The following is a 17752-nucleotide window of genomic DNA, read 5'->3' on the forward strand; positions in this document are numbered from 1 at the left end:
CACTGGCAGAAAGCATTCTGGGTGTGCCAGCTCAGCAAGGCAGAGAGCTGTGGAGTAGGCTGTCTGCATCTGGAGTGCAGTAACGTATGGGCTTCCCTACAGCGTTCATTCTGGTGAGCCTTTGGCTACTAGGAACAATTTAACATGGTTAGTCTGTCTGTAAATGGATGTCTTTTGTCAAGAAGGCACCCTGAACCAAAGAAGAAGAGAAAAAGAGAACGTTCATCATGCACACAGAGACACGTCTTTTCAAGATTGGTCAAATGTTTAACTGTGAGTGTACAGTTTGTAAGAATTTGCAGCACTGATATATAATGACACTAAAGATACGCAGTAGAAAGAAGAGCCAGTTTCCATTGTTGTATTACATTCTAAACTTGCATTGTACACAGAAGTGTTCTTCTAAGTCCGGATTCACATTTTAATGTAGAAAGGAGCCTGTGTGTGTCTGTTAGTCTATCTTCATATTGACTCTTTTGTATATTATACTTTTCCTATCTCCTGATGCTCCAAATCCTTCTTATAATGGCAGTAAAATAAATCCTGCCATGTCGGTTTAGTTTTTCATCTGGGTACTGGATATGTGGGTGGTTCTGGGGTTTCACATCGTGCACAGAGAGCTTAGTAGGCAACTTTATAAACACCTCTGGAACAGGATTCTGCCAACGCATTAGAAATGTTATCAGATCATTGCTTTAAGAGTCTAAAGACTCTTCATTTTCTCCTCATACACTTAGGCATCTGAAGTGTGAAGATCTAAGAGAACCACCATGCTCCCAGGGAATATCCCACAGAATGGTGAGCAAGGTAGAAAAGAGCCCCCCAGGAGCACGAGATGAAGCTGTTATCCCCAGTTGTCACCAGGGCAGCACTGCTATTCTGTAGGTATGGGTTGGTCTGAATGCCAGGTGGAAGGAAGCCTGTGTTCTAAATGCACCACATGTCCATAAGTGATGAGATAAGGCTTGTAATTGGGGTAGCTGTGGGCAGTCAAGATTTAGAATATCAAAAGCAGTACAATCTCTTGTTAACTGTAAGTTAGGCAAGCGAAGCAGCGGCTCACATTTGAAGCATAGTGAAAAGCAGGAGGCTTACGCATTCAGATGCTGTAGATTTGAATCCCAGCAAGGTTGCATACAGATTTTTAATGTAGAAAAAATATTTAGACACAGAGAATGTCGGTGTCTTTGTCTCTAAAATGGGTACGATTGTTTTAGGCCCCTGACGTGGCTTCTCTCACTTGCGCCTAAGCAGTGTCCTTTATCAAGTACTGACTCAGCCGTTAGCTGTTGGCAGAAGAGCCTGAAAGGAGACAACACTGACTGGTGGGTGAATGGTTCCACTGATGGATGGAGCAGCTGCTCTAGATGGAGGACGCCCAGGGGCTTCTGTGAGAGATGACATAACCACATCCAGAGTACGCTGTCAGCTGCAAGTGTGCTAAGCAAATGTTAATTAAGACTCTGTAAACCTCTTACATGACCATTAGGACGAACGTATCAGAAAAGCAAACTGACCAGCCATGACCCTAAACAGCTAGGGGATGTGTCATGGAGGAAGCAGCTGTTCTGTTTGTCGTTAAAGGTCTGCGCTTGTCTCAGCCCACTGAGTCACCCTCTTGGTTGTATCACTTTTTAATTTTTCATTTCTCATAGTCACCAAATGGCTGTCACAGCCTTCCAGCCGTTTCCAAGAACCTGTCATATGCTGCCATTTTTTGTTGCTGAGGAAATAGACTCCTCCCCTGCATCCTCCTCAGGTTTCCCCTCAGGTGTCATTGAATTGACCTCAGCTTGGTCACCTCTCCAGAATTCCCAGAATCCTACACAGGAACCAGGGCCTGTCCGTGGGACACCTTGGGAACTGTCTGCTGAGTGACCAGTAGTGGCACTACACATAAATCAGTGGAGGAAAAAAAAGACCAAAGATTGGTGTTCACCATACAGGATTTATTTGTGAGCTTCTAATGCTCATGTTAAGGGATTTGGGTGTTGTAAGTCCTGAAGAGTGGCTTTGGGGTTCTCTTAGTTATGAGGGTAGAAGTTACACATTGTGAAGATGTCTCTGTTGAGTATATGAGGGTTTTTATCCCCACCCATATCTTTTAAAAAGTTTTTTAAAATATTTTTTAATGTGATCATGCTTTTCCACAACAGTCAGAAGAGAGCATTGGACCTCCCTGAGCTGGAGTTACAGGTGATTCTGAATCATCTAACTTAAGTGCTGAGAACCAAACACTGGTTCTCTACACGCATTGATTACCAGCCAACTCGCTAGTCCCAACCTGACTTTAATGTTTTTCTTTTTGCTTATTCTTTCACATTGACCCATACATGGATGTATTTTGACCATACTCACCCCCCAATTACCCTCCCTTACCTCCTTATGTCCTATCCTGCTGGTCTTCCCTTACTTTCATGTCTTAGTATGTGCTCATCACTCACCGCGTTTAATTAGGGTTTCTTAAGTAATTATGGCCGGGGGTTATTTACCAACCATGGGCAAGGTACCCGTGGTGAAACACTCAAGAAAATGACTTCTGCTTTCCCAGTAACCTTTAACCACCACTAGCTCCACAGGGCACAGTGGAGCTTCATGATTGTTGGTGGACCCCGTCTTGTGCAGTTCATGAGCAGGGAATCACAGCTGCTGTGAGGTCAGGAATATTTATTCTGGGCAGCGATGGCATGCCCAGAAGACAGCGTTTCCCAGAGTTCCTCCCATCTTCCAGCTCTCAGTATTCTTTCCACCCCACCCCCATGGCATTCCCTGAGCCTGGAGTGCTCCCCTCCTTCCTTTCTGGGTGGCAAAAGAATAGAGAAATTAAAGAATTCAAATAGGGAAATATTTGGAGGTTAGTGTTAGCTAGCCATCTGCAGTGCTTTAAGCCTGACTCCTGCCAGAAACTCTGTCTCAAAACCGGCCAAAGGACTATGAACAGGTTAATTACCCGCCCAGTGCAGTGAGAAGAAAACGTCAAACAGCATTCGGGTAGGCAGGCGACAGGGACAGGAAGAGTGTTTGCGGAGAAGAGTGCAGGAATGTGAGCTCGCTCAAAAAGTCCCCAACCCTTGGTTTACATTGGCTCTGCCTGCTGGGTGTTCAGAGAGGGAGGAGAAAGGAAGCCACTTGCATAGCCCAAGTAGCAGACACCCCAGAATTCAGTCCAGAGGTAAACTGCACTCACTGTCCAGGAATCCAGATATGTAATTTTAAAGGAAGGAGCGGCTTTGCAGGAGATACTAGCTTGAATAACAACAGGATTCTCTTATAATCCATATTTACTGTTTTCTTTGGACAAGCTACCTAAAAACTTAAATTCCTAAATGGTTAAAGAGCATCCATATCAGAGACAGAACCAATGGTACTACATCCCAGACAGGACCGAGAGTGACAGGGGGTAACCATATCACAGGACCAATGGTGACAGGGTACCCCATCCCAGACAGGACCAATACATTCCAGAAAGGACTGGCAGTGAGAGGGGGAACCACATCCCAGACAGAACCAGCAGTGAGAAGGGATCCTACATCCCAGACAGAACCCACAATGAGAGGGGGTAACCATATCATAGACAGGACCAAAGGGCGAGTGGGGGTACCTCGTCACAGACAGAACCAATGGTGACAGGGGGTACCTCATCACAGATAGGACCAATGGTGAGAGAAGGTACCTCATCACAGATAGGACCAATCGCGAGAAAGTGTGCCTCCTCACAGACAGGAACAGTGGTGAGAAAGGGTACTGCATCACAGACAGGACCAACAGTGAGCAAGGGTACCATATCCCAAACAGGACAATTTAAGCATTAAAGAAACTTCATGTCCAAACCAAAGTCCAAGATTCATGCACGATTTGTTACATTGTATTGATTGAGGAAGTCACTGGAAAGAAAAATTAGTGTTTTTATGTTATATGTAGTTTTGACCAGATCCTGTGCTGTGGATTCTCAAGTGGTTTAAAATTAAGAATATCTTGTTGTGGGTCCAATCCAAATGACTAAGTGGATAAAGACACTTGCTGCCACATCCGACCTGAGTTTGATTCCAAGGACATATGTGGTAGAAGGGTAGAACCCACTCCCTCAAGGTGTCCCCTGACCTCCACGTACATGCTGTGGCCATGACTCTACCTCCCCTACCACAATAAATAAGTGCAATAATAATTTTTTTAAAAGAATACCTTATTTTTAATGAAAGAATTTCAAAATCTCATTTAAAAATCTCCAGAAAGATTTTGCTTCAGAGGTAAGGGGCTAGAGAGATTGCTCAGTGCTAAGAACACGAGCTGCTTTTTCAGAGGACCCAGGTTCAATTCCCAGCACCCATTTGGCAGCTCACAGTTGTCTGTAACTTTGGTTCCAGGTGATCCAACACCCTCATACAGATACATATGCAGGCAAAACACCAATGCACATAAAATAGAAATAAATAAACCATTAATTAAAAAAAGAGAGAGAAGATAAACCACGTGGGTGTTATGCGCCTGTATTCCCAGCACTCAGGACAGCAGTCAGGAGTACTTCATGTTCTAGGCAGTCCTGAACTGTAAAGACCCTGTCTTACAACACACATAAAGGAGAGGCAAGGGCAGCTCGTGACATGGTTCACCAAGTACAGTACTTACTGAACAACTGAGTACCTGAGTTCCATAGGCACACTGAGGCATAGCCCCCAACACACACACACACACACACACACACACAACCATAATAAATAAAATGTAAAAAAAAAAAAGAAAAGAAAAGAAAGAAAAGAAAACCAATTTGAAAAAGAAAAGACGTGGCAGGTAGACAATTGTCAGTTGATCAGACTTGCTAAAGCTGACCGAAGCTTGTTAGGAAGGCAACCAAAGGAGGAGTGAAATTGTTGGGAGAGAGTGGGCTCTGTAGGGTCCCCTTCTCTCCCACCCTGGGCAGATGCGTAGAGTAAAATGGGTGTTTACTAGAGCTGACACTGCCTCCTTAGTGTGTCCTGTCAGGGGGGTTCACTCATCAAACACCACCCCTCTGAAAGGCACCTTTCAGCCAAGTAGACCGAACCCCCAAGGATTGGCGACACTTGAGAAGGGTTTGTGCTTGTTCCTAGGACTCTCTCCTCCCTGGAGTTTTCTTAGTTCTACAGCATTCTAGTGGCTCTTGGGCCCAAACTTTATAGAACCGTGCAACAAGAGTCGTGGTGCAACCCACTTGGCTCTAAGGTCAGAACCAGCGGGATTCAGAAATAACCGAGAAAAAAACTCTGCTACTAACCACAGATAAGACAAACAGGAATGTAATGTTTAAAGTAGCAAAGCTTTAACGCCTTAAGAGATCCAAGACTAAAGAACACCAATTGCCTACCAAGAATTTAGAGTATAGCCGTGATGTTTTCCATTGAGCTCGTGGCATTGTTCTACAATCAAGATGGCATTATTTATTATTGAAATTCGTTTATTTATTTTTAGTTACTTTTGTGAAATGAGAAATACTTGTATAGTACTAACAAAATTCAGTTCAGTAGAAAATATTTCTGGCCAGTTAAAGTACACATGTGGGAGGTGGAAGATGCTTCAGTGGGTAAAGTGCTTGCTGGACAGACATGAGGACCTGAATCTCCAAACTCTGGCACCCATGACAGGCAGGTGGATCCCAGAGCTGGCCAGCTGCCCAGTCTAGGTGAATCAATAAGCTTGAGGTTTAGGCTGAAGAGTGATTGAGGAAGACACCTGCTTTTAGCCTTTCAGATCACATACATATGCCTTCATACACACACACACACACGCACGCACACATACACATAAAATCTTTTATTTCATGCTTATTCTTGTTAGGCTTCATTTCAGGTCCTGGGGCACAGCACTGAGCAAACAGTTCCCTTTGCTCATGGAGTTTTCATCCCAGTGAGAGAGATACATGTAAATCAATAGCTAAAAGGGATAGCATCCAAGGTACCTTGACATACATAGCAAAGCAATATAAGGGGGGAGATAAGGGAGGAGGGCCCTTCTGAAGAAACCTGAAGCTGAGAAAACCAGATAGGCAGGTGTAGGTATCTGCCTAAAGTACCAGTAGAAGATGAGTAAATTTAAAGGCAAGATTGGTGCTTGCTAACAGTATTTGAAGAGAACAGGGTTATTCATATATANATGAACTATACAGTGGGCTAAGCCAGGGGACCTGATGGCCACAGGATGGTCTTCAGTGAGCATGCTAAGGCTGCTGAGACTTCTGAGGAGGAGGGTAAAGTGAACAGCCCATTGCTTGCTGGACTGAGGAGGCAGCAAGCAAGAATAAGGTTCCAGAATCTGGAGAGGACCATGGTAGTCATCTTCACAAAAGATGCTGGCTGCTCTAGGAAGTGAGAGTTGAAGGCTGCATAGATTTGGAGGGATTTTGAGGGCCTGGGTAATAGGATTTGCTTATGCTCTGAATGTAGAGTTTTATTTACATTATTGGAGATGAGGCAATAAGAAAGGAGCCAGAAGTGGCACTGTGTGGTCGCTCATGCCTATCATCTGTCCCCCTAAAAGGGTGAGACAGGAGGATTGCAATAAACTTGAGGTCAGCCTGGGCTGCTACGTAGCAAGACACTGTCTCCAAAAAAAATTCAAAGGGGAGAACTAAGCCATGTGAACAGAGTGATTATTTTCAACACAACTTGCATTGCCTAGAGAACTCCAGTAAAACTGGAAGTTTTAGGTCTTTCTTAAATAATTCTATTTAAGTGTATTGTACTGTCACACTGTTTCATTAAGAACTGGGTTGGCTAGCATTGCTTTTTGTCAGAGAACAGCATCGAGGCTCACACCCCTATTCATTCTCTCTTCTTCCCAGAAAAGTGGAGCTAGATGGCGTTTACTAGGCTTCCTGGGTTGATGCATTGGAACTAGGATTTAACTGCAGGCTGTTGGCCCTTAATGTCTCAAAAGCTTTCTGCATCTCCTTCTGGAAAGTCATTTAACCTGTTGCACATTTTACTCACTACCCTGTTGTATAGAAAGGAATATTCTTGAATAGTTCTGCTGCTTTAGTTAACAGCCCTGTACCTACAGCCCAAGTATATCCTCCATGTTATGCAGAGTCCAATCAACCCAAGCAATTGAGTTGCCTACCTGGCTGTTAGTGCTTTCCTTAATCACCATTGTCTTTAATAAGGTTTCAGAGAGAGGATGCTAGAGATTGTGGGTTACTCCATTGCTGCGAAGTTTGCACTATGGTTCACTCGATTTTGGTTCTGCCTGACTAGTGTTTCTTAGGTAGTAAGACATCTCTCTCATCCTGACTCCTCACAGTAATCTCTTTGCAATCCCAGGAGTTCCTAAGAACTCCTTCCCTCTTCTCATTAGCTCTGGTCACTCATCACACCGTTTCCTCCAGGAAGCTTCCCATGAGCATTGTGGACTGGTACAGGCCCTCTCCTGACCTTAGAAAGCATCTTGTGAAACCATCCCTGCTGCCATGTGACAGGGTCCTAATTGGATACCCATGTGATTTTACTGAAGCTTCTCACGGAGAAGGCTTGGAGGTTTGCTCTGTTTCATATTCCCAACATTTTTCTGCCAGGCATATAGAGATAACAGATATGCTTCGAAGAAGCCAGATAGCGGGAGAACCAACAAGTTACAAACCTTCTGCTTCTCCAGTGTGTCTGTTGTTCTCCTTCCCCTTCTCCTTGGGAGCGGATAGCACTAGACCTTCTCTCAGAAGGGTTCGTCTTCTCCGTCAGCGGCTACCATCCAGTTCAGGTGGGTTTTCAGTTTGGCCTGTAAATCACTGTAGGTCTTATGAGAATGCACACAACCAACCAAGCTGGCCAAAGTGACATGAATACCAATGGGGGCGGGTGTAGAACCTGAGAGCCTGTTATGTACAGTGGGTGTAGTCTTTATCTGTATGTGCACAGACTGAATACATTCTGTGGTGACAAATATTTCATGGGATGTGACATCACCCCCCCCCAGTTCTGAAGATGAAGTGACACGCAGACTCTGCTCTGTGCAGTTGTGAATTTTAAATGTTTTCCTTTCATAGAGTGTTCCAGATTCTTTTGTTTTCTTGTCAGTTAATGGTAATTGCTTCCCATGAATTTTGCTGTGTTAGGAAACAGATGTTCCTATTTCTGTGAGTTCTTTCCAAATACTAACCAAGACTTTAGTACTTGTGGGATGTGCACACACACACTGGACTTTTGAAGAACGGGTTAGATACAAATTGCAGATGAAAGTACAATAGATATATTCCCAGAAAGGCACAGGTTGGGGCCAGGTTGTAAATATCTTGACACAATGTTTCATAGAACTTAGTATTTAACTAGTGCAGACTTTGGGCCTGAGGGGACTTCAGAATTATCTCATTATAGGAGCTTGTTTGTGATGTAGCAAAGAACATACGGTTAATGTAACCTACACTTAATGTTTCTCCTTTAACCAAACTCTGCTCTTTCTATTAACCATTGCCACTTAACTGTATAACATTCTTTTCCATCTTTATAAAACACTGAGTTAAAATTCTTACGCACAGAGCAAGATGCTAGACAGTAGGGAAATAGAACCATAGAAACAGTGGATCCTCAAGTCCCTCCCTTCCAGTTTAAGTGCAGTGTGTTGTGAATTACGGTTGATAGAGAGAAAAGTTGTAGATCTTCAGGGGGTGGAGCAGTTCCACTGCACAGAGAATGAGGAAACCCTTGTGAGAAACTCATGTTTATGCTGGTGTGGTGGGGTACATCTGTAATTCCAGCACTTGGGAAGGAGACAGAGACAATAAGTTCGCTGCCAGTTCTAGACTAGCCAGAGCTACATAGTGAGACCCTGCCCCTAAACAAATAAAATAGAGCAAAATCTAGATTCTGTCTAAATTATTTAAACTATTAAGTTTGTAAAAGCCTGGGTTAGGATGATAATCATTTTGGTGGACTTGCTATGTTTGCTGACATCTCTTTTTGTAACTTGTATTTTTTAAACAGTCTTTTCATTTGTCTTTGAGTGATGCACTGATGCAGTCTTTGGGATAAGATAGAAGAAGCTCCTTCTTCTGGGGGCCTTTGCATGTTCTGATCCTGAAGAGGAAGGACCATGTCCTTATACAAAGTTGCTTTCTGTGATCATCCAGCAGGAGTTTAGAAAGATGCTGTAAAACTCTGGGCCGTTTCCTAGCAAGCAAGGAGACTTTTCATTTTGGTTCTCTTTTCTCCAGCTAAAACCGTTGTATGCTATTTAGGTATACTTTCCACAGAAGACCCATATGTAGGGCCAGGGAGATAGTTCAGTCCATAAAGTGAGGACTGAGGTCAACCACAAGCATGCATGTACAAAAGTTGGCTATAGTAACACACAGTAATCCAAGTGCTGCGCAGAGAGTAACAGCGAGGCCCTGGTGGGTAGCCAGCTGGCCTTCATTCAGAGTTCTAGGTCAGAGACGGACTGTCTCAAAAATAGGTAGACAGTGCCTGAGGCACAGCACCAAGCTGCTCTTTGGCCTAGACAAATGCATACACACATGCACCATATGCAATAATTATCCTATTCTAACTAGTTTAAGACATATAATAAATAACTTGGCCAAGTCATGAGAGGAAAGTAACTACAACTATCTAGTCTTCAACCCCATCGAAGATCCAAGAAGGGAAATAATATTACTTGAGTAAGCAGGAAGTGCAATCAAGCAACTTCCAAAATGTGCAACAAATGACAGAGACAACTGGCTCCTTGGGCAGTCACCCAAAGTCTCATTTGCTATGTTGAAACAGCCAACTTTGGCTAAGACCTAGCGTAACTGACAGACCATTTCCAGAAGCAGGAAAATTTTCAAAACTGTCTTACCCTGTCTTGGCAAGATTTGACAGTCAGTCTTTTTCCTTGTGTCTTGCTTATCCATTTCCTGATACCATGTACCTTGTCAGTGGTTGAGGCATGGGCAGTTCCTTGCCCAAAGGCCAATTTTGCCAAGAAGAAAACACGCTCCAAGTGGAGTGTCTTTGGTGTTCAACAGTTCTCTAGGGAATAGATCAGTGATGTCAAGAGCAATTGTGTCTCATATCAACAGAACCCTAAGTTATTTAAATGCCATATTGTACAGTTCTTTGAAGTGGTTGAAGATTACCTCTCTATGCAGAATACAATCTCTATGTATCTAAAGAACCTGATTAGTCTAAGTATAAAAATGACAGATATAGATGACTACTGATCTATAGTTCTTAATACCTATATAACTTAAAGACTAAGACTTCATATTGAAAAGATTATACAGTAAACAACTGTGCAACAAATGAGGACAGTGACCTCAAAATGTAAGCAATGTACAAGTATCTAGATTAGAGGTAAAAATGTACATTGCAATATGATAAATATATCCCAAAATTGTATCAATATACAAAAATGTTTTAAGCAGAGGTAGAGACATGCATGCATACAATATGACAAAATAACTTTGCCTAGGTATACAAATATGGTGGATGAAAATAGGAACATATTCAATATAATTTAAGTTTGTATCAGTATACAAGAATCTATACCAATGTAAATTGCCTATAAATAATAGCTCAGAAGCATTCACTCAGTTACTTACTATTATTAGTGTAAGTTCACACTAATCTATTATCCCATCCAATTCCCCCCCCTTTTTTTTTCAAAGAGATCCCTGAGCCTACAAAATTTTGCCCCCAACTGACAACTTTATATCAATTATAATCAACCCCTAAATGATGTCCCTAACCCTGAGGACAAACTTTGTCCTTCTTACTACACTCTGGGACCAGATTGTCTGACTTTACCACCTAATGCTGTTACTTACAAGCCCTGTGACCTTAGGCTTATTTATGCTTGTTTACTACCTGCTAAATGAGACGATAAAGGGTGACTTAGAATTACTAACAATATTAAAGAATCTTGTGGTTCATTGGTACCTGGCTCCCAAAAGATCAGCTCTTACTCTATGTGCTGTTTCCTGTGCTCAGATCAGCCGAATTGAGCAAATGCTACTGCGGTGGTAACCACAGTTAGTGCTGGGTTTGTTGGCAGGGAGGTCTATTTGACAAGTATAGCATGCCCATGGGGAATGGGAGGAATGAGACAAGTGGGAGGTTGGGTGAGTCTTCTTGCAGATTTGGGGCCCAGTGTGTGACTCTGGTGCAGCCTTAGTCTGCAGGTTCTGCAGTGTCATGGATGGATCTAAGTTTCTTCACTGCATGTGATTTCTGCCCATGCATTAGTAAAAGGATGTATTTTTTTCTGCCTTAACCTTCTGCTATTGGTAAAACAGCTGCATAGATACATAGTTGTGATTTCTTGGAGAAGGATGGAAGTGATGGACCTTGAGACTGATGACAGAGACAAAGTGTTCTGTAAATCTCATATGATCTCCCCCAGTCCCTCCCTCACTTCCTCCCTTCTCCTCCTCCCCCCTCACCCAAACAAATGCCACACTCATTGCACTCTCCTTAATTCCAGGCCTGCTTGTGGTTTTCATGTTTCAAATTGTTTTTAATTTTCAAGCATAAAGTACCTCCCATTTGCCATTGCTGTTATTGTCATGAGAGCTGATTTTGATAGTTGGTGGTTGTTATTAAAAAATGAAAGGTATGTTTTATTTTGAGAATTTTGGATTTAATTGAGAGTGACTTGCTACAAGCATGGACTCTGGAGGCAGACCCTGCCACCCTCTTTAAGCCTTGGGTAAGCTTCAGTTGCCTCCTGACATTCTTACCACATAAAGTCTCCTTGAGGATTAGTTGAGGTAAAATGAGCAAGGGCAGGTCCTGCAGGCCCCTGAATGTTGCTCTGTAATATTTGCTGCAACCGATTTCTACTAAAATGAGGTAGTGGTGGATTATTTCGAGAAGGAAATAGTGGCTGCTGGCTCTATTTTGGCAGCTGGAGAAAAGTCTCCCTTGATAAAAGTCTTGGCTGCATAAGCTTGAGGACCTGAATTCCGGTTGCCAGCACCACATAAGAACTTAGTATAGTCTGTTACCCTAGTTTTGTAGGGCAGAGATAAGCAGATCCCAGGGGCTCGCTGGCCAGACAGTCTAGCTGAAAGGGTCAGCTTAAGATTTGGTAAGAGAGTTTATTTCAAAAATTATGGTGAAGAAGCTGGAGAAGTGACCCAGAGGTTAAAGAGCATTTGCTGCTCCTGAAGAGAAGGCAGTGGTGCACATATAGAAACATAGTAAAAACATGTATTCATATACAGAAAATAATTAATAAAAAGGATGGAGAGCGATAGAGGAAGACATCTCACATCAACCGCTAATCTCAACACATGTATGCATGGGTGTGCATTCCTTTTTATAATACACATAAATATGCATGCATTTGCATGCATACATCCATACATTATACACACACACACACACACACACACACACACACACACACACATTCAATTTCAGTAGACTTGCCTGGGTTTCGCTGAAAGCCAAGAATATCTCTCTCAATCTGTTGTGTTCTGTGTGCAGCCACTGGCTCTCATGGACTCACGTTGTACCTTTTCTGAGTTTAGAAGCACTGGATCTTGACAATTTAATTTTGAAAATAGAGTAGGGGAGGATTGAACAGCTGCAAGTCGAAGGGCACAAAGAAGCAGATGTAAGGTGAGGAAGAAGGAGCTGTAAACACAGACTCAGATGAGTAATTTGTAGGAAGGATTTGAGCTGTTCTTATTACGAAGTAACTATGGGGTAACAGGTTAATCAGCGCTGCTGTGGGGACCATTTTTTCTGTTTATATAATTGTCAAATGATGTCATCTATAACTTCAAATACAAAATAAAGTTTACTTAACTGAAGAAATGTAAAGTATGTAATTTTTATGTGGACTTTATGTTGCAATAGTATTTTTAATCATTTAAACCTTTTGTAAAAACTTCTGTCCGTTTTTTTTTTTTTTTTTTTTTTTTTACTTTTCACGTAGCTTGTATTATTTTTCTCCTGGGGCTTGCCATTATCAGTAAAGCAAAATTTTGTTATTTAATGTTCATTAGAAGCCTGGCACATCCCTTCCTAGTGTCCGTCAAGTGTGTTAATCCTAGCATAAGGGGGTTGTAGGACCAGGGCAGGAGTGACAACTGAGGAGGCTTCTGCTCACTTGGAGAGTTTGGATGAAAACACTACCATTTATAGTTATGCTGGCCTCGGCCTCCAGCCACTCTGAAGCAGAGGAGGGAATGCCTTCTATTCAAGAAGTTGAAGTATGTAGGCAAAAAATCACTCCCTCCTCTAGTAGGAGCCAGGAACAAGCTCCATTAATCTTTAACTGGAAGAATAAATACTTAGCATTACAGTCACTTGGGATAAAAGCATATCGTTTGCACTGCTGGAATGTCTGTTTAATTCTCTTTCAGATTCACCACCCCCCTTTAAAACCTGGAGACATTGGACTACGCAAAGCCTTGTTGGTAAGGTCTCATTCATTCACAAAGGGACTGCGTGAAGTTCCTTTTGAAATGCTAGACACACTTTAAGTCAAATGCATCCCTAAACATGGCTGAATATTTGTTTTCATTTTTTTCTCTAAATGATTTATGTATTTTCCATGCCTTAAAAAAAGTTTTTTTGTTTTGTTTTTGGCTGAGAATTGAGGCAAGAAGTAGATCTGTGACTGCATGCCAGATGCTAGCTATTAAAACAAAAACCTCTGTATAATGAAACCGTTTCCAGGCCCGTGCTGATGTTCTTGTTTCCTATAGTACCGTAAACAACAAGCTGTTCCTTGGCTGAGGAGTTTGCCTTGAAGTATATTGGCGTGAAAGTGGGTGCACAGCCACACACACTGGGCTGTATCTCTTTAATATCTCTTTATAGTTTTTCATTGTATGCGTGCATGTGTGTCTAAGGGGAGGTAAGTGCACATGAGGGCAGCTGTGTCTTCTGGAACTGTAGTTGCTGATGGTTGTGAGCCACCATCTGAGTGTTGGGACTGAGCTGGGTCCTCAGACCCTTTGCTAGAGCAGCCAGTGTTCTTGACCATGGAGCCGTCTCTCCAGCCCCAGGTCGTCTTAGTGCTTTGTATTCTTTCCCCTCTAACCCTAGTGTGCCTGACTGTTGTGCTGACAGTACCCCAGTGGTCGAAATCATTCTTTTAAGTGAACATCTGAGGACTAATCTGGTATCACTTCCTGGTCTCACAGCTGTATTCTGTTTGTGGTGTTAGCATTTGCTCTATAATAAGCCGCCCCAAATTTACTCCTCAAATAGCAGTTGTTTATGTATCTGCAAGTTCTGTATGGGGGGTGGGGCGTGTTTGGGGCTCAGCTCAGTTATATGACTCTTCCGGTTCGAACTGAGACTATTTATTCATGAGTAAAGTCCAGGTGAATGGGGCTTTGTTTCCGGCAGTCACATGGGTATTGGCTGAAGTGTTTATAATGCCTGAACCATGGATCGGTGCCACATTAGCTGTCCTTCAGGATGTCCCTGCTCTGCGCACAAAACATTTCTTCCCCTCCCCATCACACCGGCCCCGGCATCTCTCTCTGGTTTCTATATTCCCATGACCTAAGCCCATCCTCTCTTGCTCACTCCTTACTAATCTTTTTTCTTTGTGTGTGGTTGCTGTGTCCAAGCCAGAGGTCAACCATGGGTGTGGCGCCGTTGACCCTGTGTTTTGGTTTTTTTTGTTTGTTTGTTTGTTTGTTTTTCTCACTGGGACTTGTAGGTGGACAGTTAGGCTAGCCTCACTGGTCAGCTAGCCCAGGGGCTTGACTATCCCTGCATCTCCAGCCTTGGGAATACAAGCACATGCTGCTGCAGTGGCGTTTGACATGGTTGCTGAAGACTGAATAGAGGTCATCAGGTTTGCACAGCAAGCATTTTATCTACTGAGCCATTTCCCTAGCCCCTATGTCTTTTAACTTTGTTAGGCTAATCTGTTCACCATCACGTAAGGTATCTTGTTTCATTCTGCTTCCCCCTTTTCCACCTTAAGAGCCTTTATTTTCCTTGTGTTGTGTTGTTGTTTTGTGTGTATGGTTTTGGTTTTGGTTTGCTTTATTTTTTAAGGGTCAGTTGAATCCTGCTTTATTTTAGCCATCTATGATCTCACCCGCTCCAACCTCCTCCCACCCAAGTAGTGCCCTCTTTTTTTTTACCCTGCCTACTCTACCCTTTCTGGTGCTTTGTTAGTTTTTTAAAAGCAGTAATTTCCATATGTCTTCCATGTAGTCCAACAACACAAGCAGAAACTACAACAGATGCTTAGTTAACCAGAAAGCAGGAATTTCCATATGTCTTCCGTGTAGTCTAACAGCACAAGCAGAAAGTACAACAGATGCTTAATTAACCAGAAAGCAGCCCAGCCAAGCATTCGTTCACACCACCCTGCATCCCAGGTTATCGGAGTCACACTAGGTTCATGTTGCTTTCATTCATCAGGCTGGGGAAGACCACAAGTGATGCTTCACAGCTGGCAGCCGCTGGTCAGTGCGAGAACGAGACACTTGGGTGAAGCTTGGGCTTCAGCGCAGCTCTGGCAGTTCCCTTACAAAAGCCACCTCTCCGAGCTGCAGTCACCCTCTCTGGAAAGTGGGGGTGCTGCTTAACTCAAAGCTTACTGGAAACGGGGAAAAAATAAAATAAAAAGGATTGTGTGTAAAAACGCTGTGTAGACCGTAAAGTAGAACTGAAAGACATTAGCTGCTTATGGCCCTCTGACTACTCAGTAGTTGAAGACGGAGGTCACCCTACAGAGTAGTAGAAGAGGGACCGACGGTGGGAAGTGGGTGGAAATGGCGGGAGTGAATGGTTTACTCACAGGGTCAGCAGTAGTAGGGAGGGAGGGTCTGCTGTTCTCTGGGCGGCACCTGTGTGCCGGGCACTGTGCTGTCTGCTTCCACACACGTTGCCTGGAACATTCCCAGCTATGTGCAGAGCCATCTTTCTCTTGAGACAGGCTCCCACTGTCGCCCTAGCTGAACTGGGACTCAGAAATACTGCTTCAGCCCACACATGCCAGAGTGCAGTTGTAGGTGTGGCCACCACCCCCTGCTCTCACATGGACCATTTTTAATTTTTTTTTCTTTGTATTGCTGAGTTTTTTTGTGCATTTTCCTTTATATCCTTCAAAATACTGCATCCGATGTCCTATCTCTGGCAAAGGTGTGATGTTAGTTATTGATCATTGACAGCTAGACATTCTGTAAGAATTTCATTCAGAGAAGTTATTTTACTTCAGTCAGGACTGGTACCAGAAAGGGGCCCCTCATTCCACAGGGACTGATCTACTCATGGAAGGAGATTTACTTTGGGATTTTATTTTCCTTTCAGTAAGGTTTATTGGCTCTAGTTATTCTGCTCATGATCAGCAGAACTCCAACTTACACAGGTCACTGACTTCTATGACTGGCATGTTTGTCCTGTGTGAGCTTTTGGCACAGCTGTGTCAAGGAACTCCCAGGGCATAAATCCAACAGTACATGCTCTCTCTCCTGTTCTCCTGCCACCACCTTACCTCCATCAGCTTCATCCTCATCCAGGTATCACGCTCCATAGCTGCACCATGGTGGCAAGCGTAGCCACCAGCACCAGCACCATTCCCGCAGCCGAGCTTAACAAGAGTAACTCTTCGGCCATAGTTCTAATAGTAGTACCTTGGTATTTTGACTGGCCTTCTCTGGATGGCCTATTGATTAAAAGTGGGGAGTAGACCGCAAGCAGTATCTCTTTGAACACACTGTTCATGTGTCCCGTGACCAAAGGCAAGTCTACTGATAACCAAATGTAGTGGGTTCCCTATGAGGGAATTTTTATAAGAGTTTTTCCCAACAGGGAACGAAGATACTAGGCAGACAAAAATCTCTAAGCACTGAAGTGGTCTGATTTAGAAACTTACTAATTTGGAATCAAACTCAAAAAGTTGAAAATTTTAGCTGTAGCCTTGGTGGCACTGATGCTAGCTTCAGGTTTGGTGTCATGATCCTGGCTACCGGCAGGAAGCATAGGCTAGGACAAGATGGGTGGCCTCACTAGGGGCTTGGATGTCATGTTGCATCCCAAGGAACCATAGAGTAGTTGGTACCTGGAGGCAGTGGTTGAGCTTCAGTGGCTCTGCAGACCTTCTGTAATGACTGCCAACTTCTATGCGTGAGGGATCGTGTGTTCCATTACTCTCGCATTGGGCCCAGATGATAAGCCATTGTTTGACTTAACCGTGGCTGCTTTAGGTTTGGCTAGTTTAGTCTCTGGCATTAGTCTCTGCTGTTGGCTCACCTATCAAAATTTAGTGTCCATTGTAAACATGACTGCTTGTGGAACAGACGGTGATGTCAGTGGCTGAGCATTCTGCCTTAAATTATAGATTGAGATTTTCCAGCTTTACAAAGTTTTGACAGCCATGACTGCCATTTACCTAATGCCGGGTTCCACTAAATACTTGATGTTCATTATCTGAACTGCATACTTATGCACATGACTAATTCTGGGAACCTTAAATCTGTCCCAGTACATCCTGCTGCCACTCCAGAGGCTTAGGACACTGATTCTTTTCTCTCTCCCTTGTTTGCCCCTGTAGGCCCCTTCTCCACCTTCCCACCCACAGGTGATAGGATCAGAATCCCGATGTTGGAAGACACGGCTAAAATCATGTGGTCCATTGCTTTCACACTCTGCTCCAGACATACATTCTACACAAACCTGCTCAGCTGAGAGAATAAAACAGTGTAGGCTTAGCTCTCAGACTTGGTCCGGTACATGATCTGAGTACTCTGCTTGCTTTCGTGTGTGATTCTAAGCAAGCTACTTGCTTCTGAGCCAGTTTCCTTATTGGTCACATTGTCCATACC

General features: G+C 43.4%; 1 protein-coding gene across 4 annotated transcripts in view; it reads left to right on the forward strand.

Annotated features, from left to right (window-relative positions):
- The window catches only part of Gng12 (G protein subunit gamma 12), a 104821-nt gene that overhangs the window by 30160 nt on the left and 56909 nt on the right, over positions 1-17752 (forward strand). For 2 of the 4 annotated variants that reach the window (XM_050130333.1, XM_050130334.1), the window contains exon 3: positions 13319-13372. The exons of the other annotated variants lie outside the window; for them this stretch is intronic. The gene's annotated coding sequence lies outside the window, so the exon portion shown is untranslated. The remainder of the gene's footprint in view (positions 1-13318; positions 13373-17752) is intronic. 4 annotated transcript variants of the gene reach the window in all.

Source organism: Alexandromys fortis, unplaced genomic scaffold, assembly GCF_014885135.2.
Source record: "Alexandromys fortis isolate MF-2015 unplaced genomic scaffold, M_Fortis_MF-2015_v1.1 scaffold_338, whole genome shotgun sequence".
NCBI classification, from domain to species: Eukaryota; Metazoa; Chordata; class Mammalia; order Rodentia; family Cricetidae; genus Alexandromys; species Alexandromys fortis.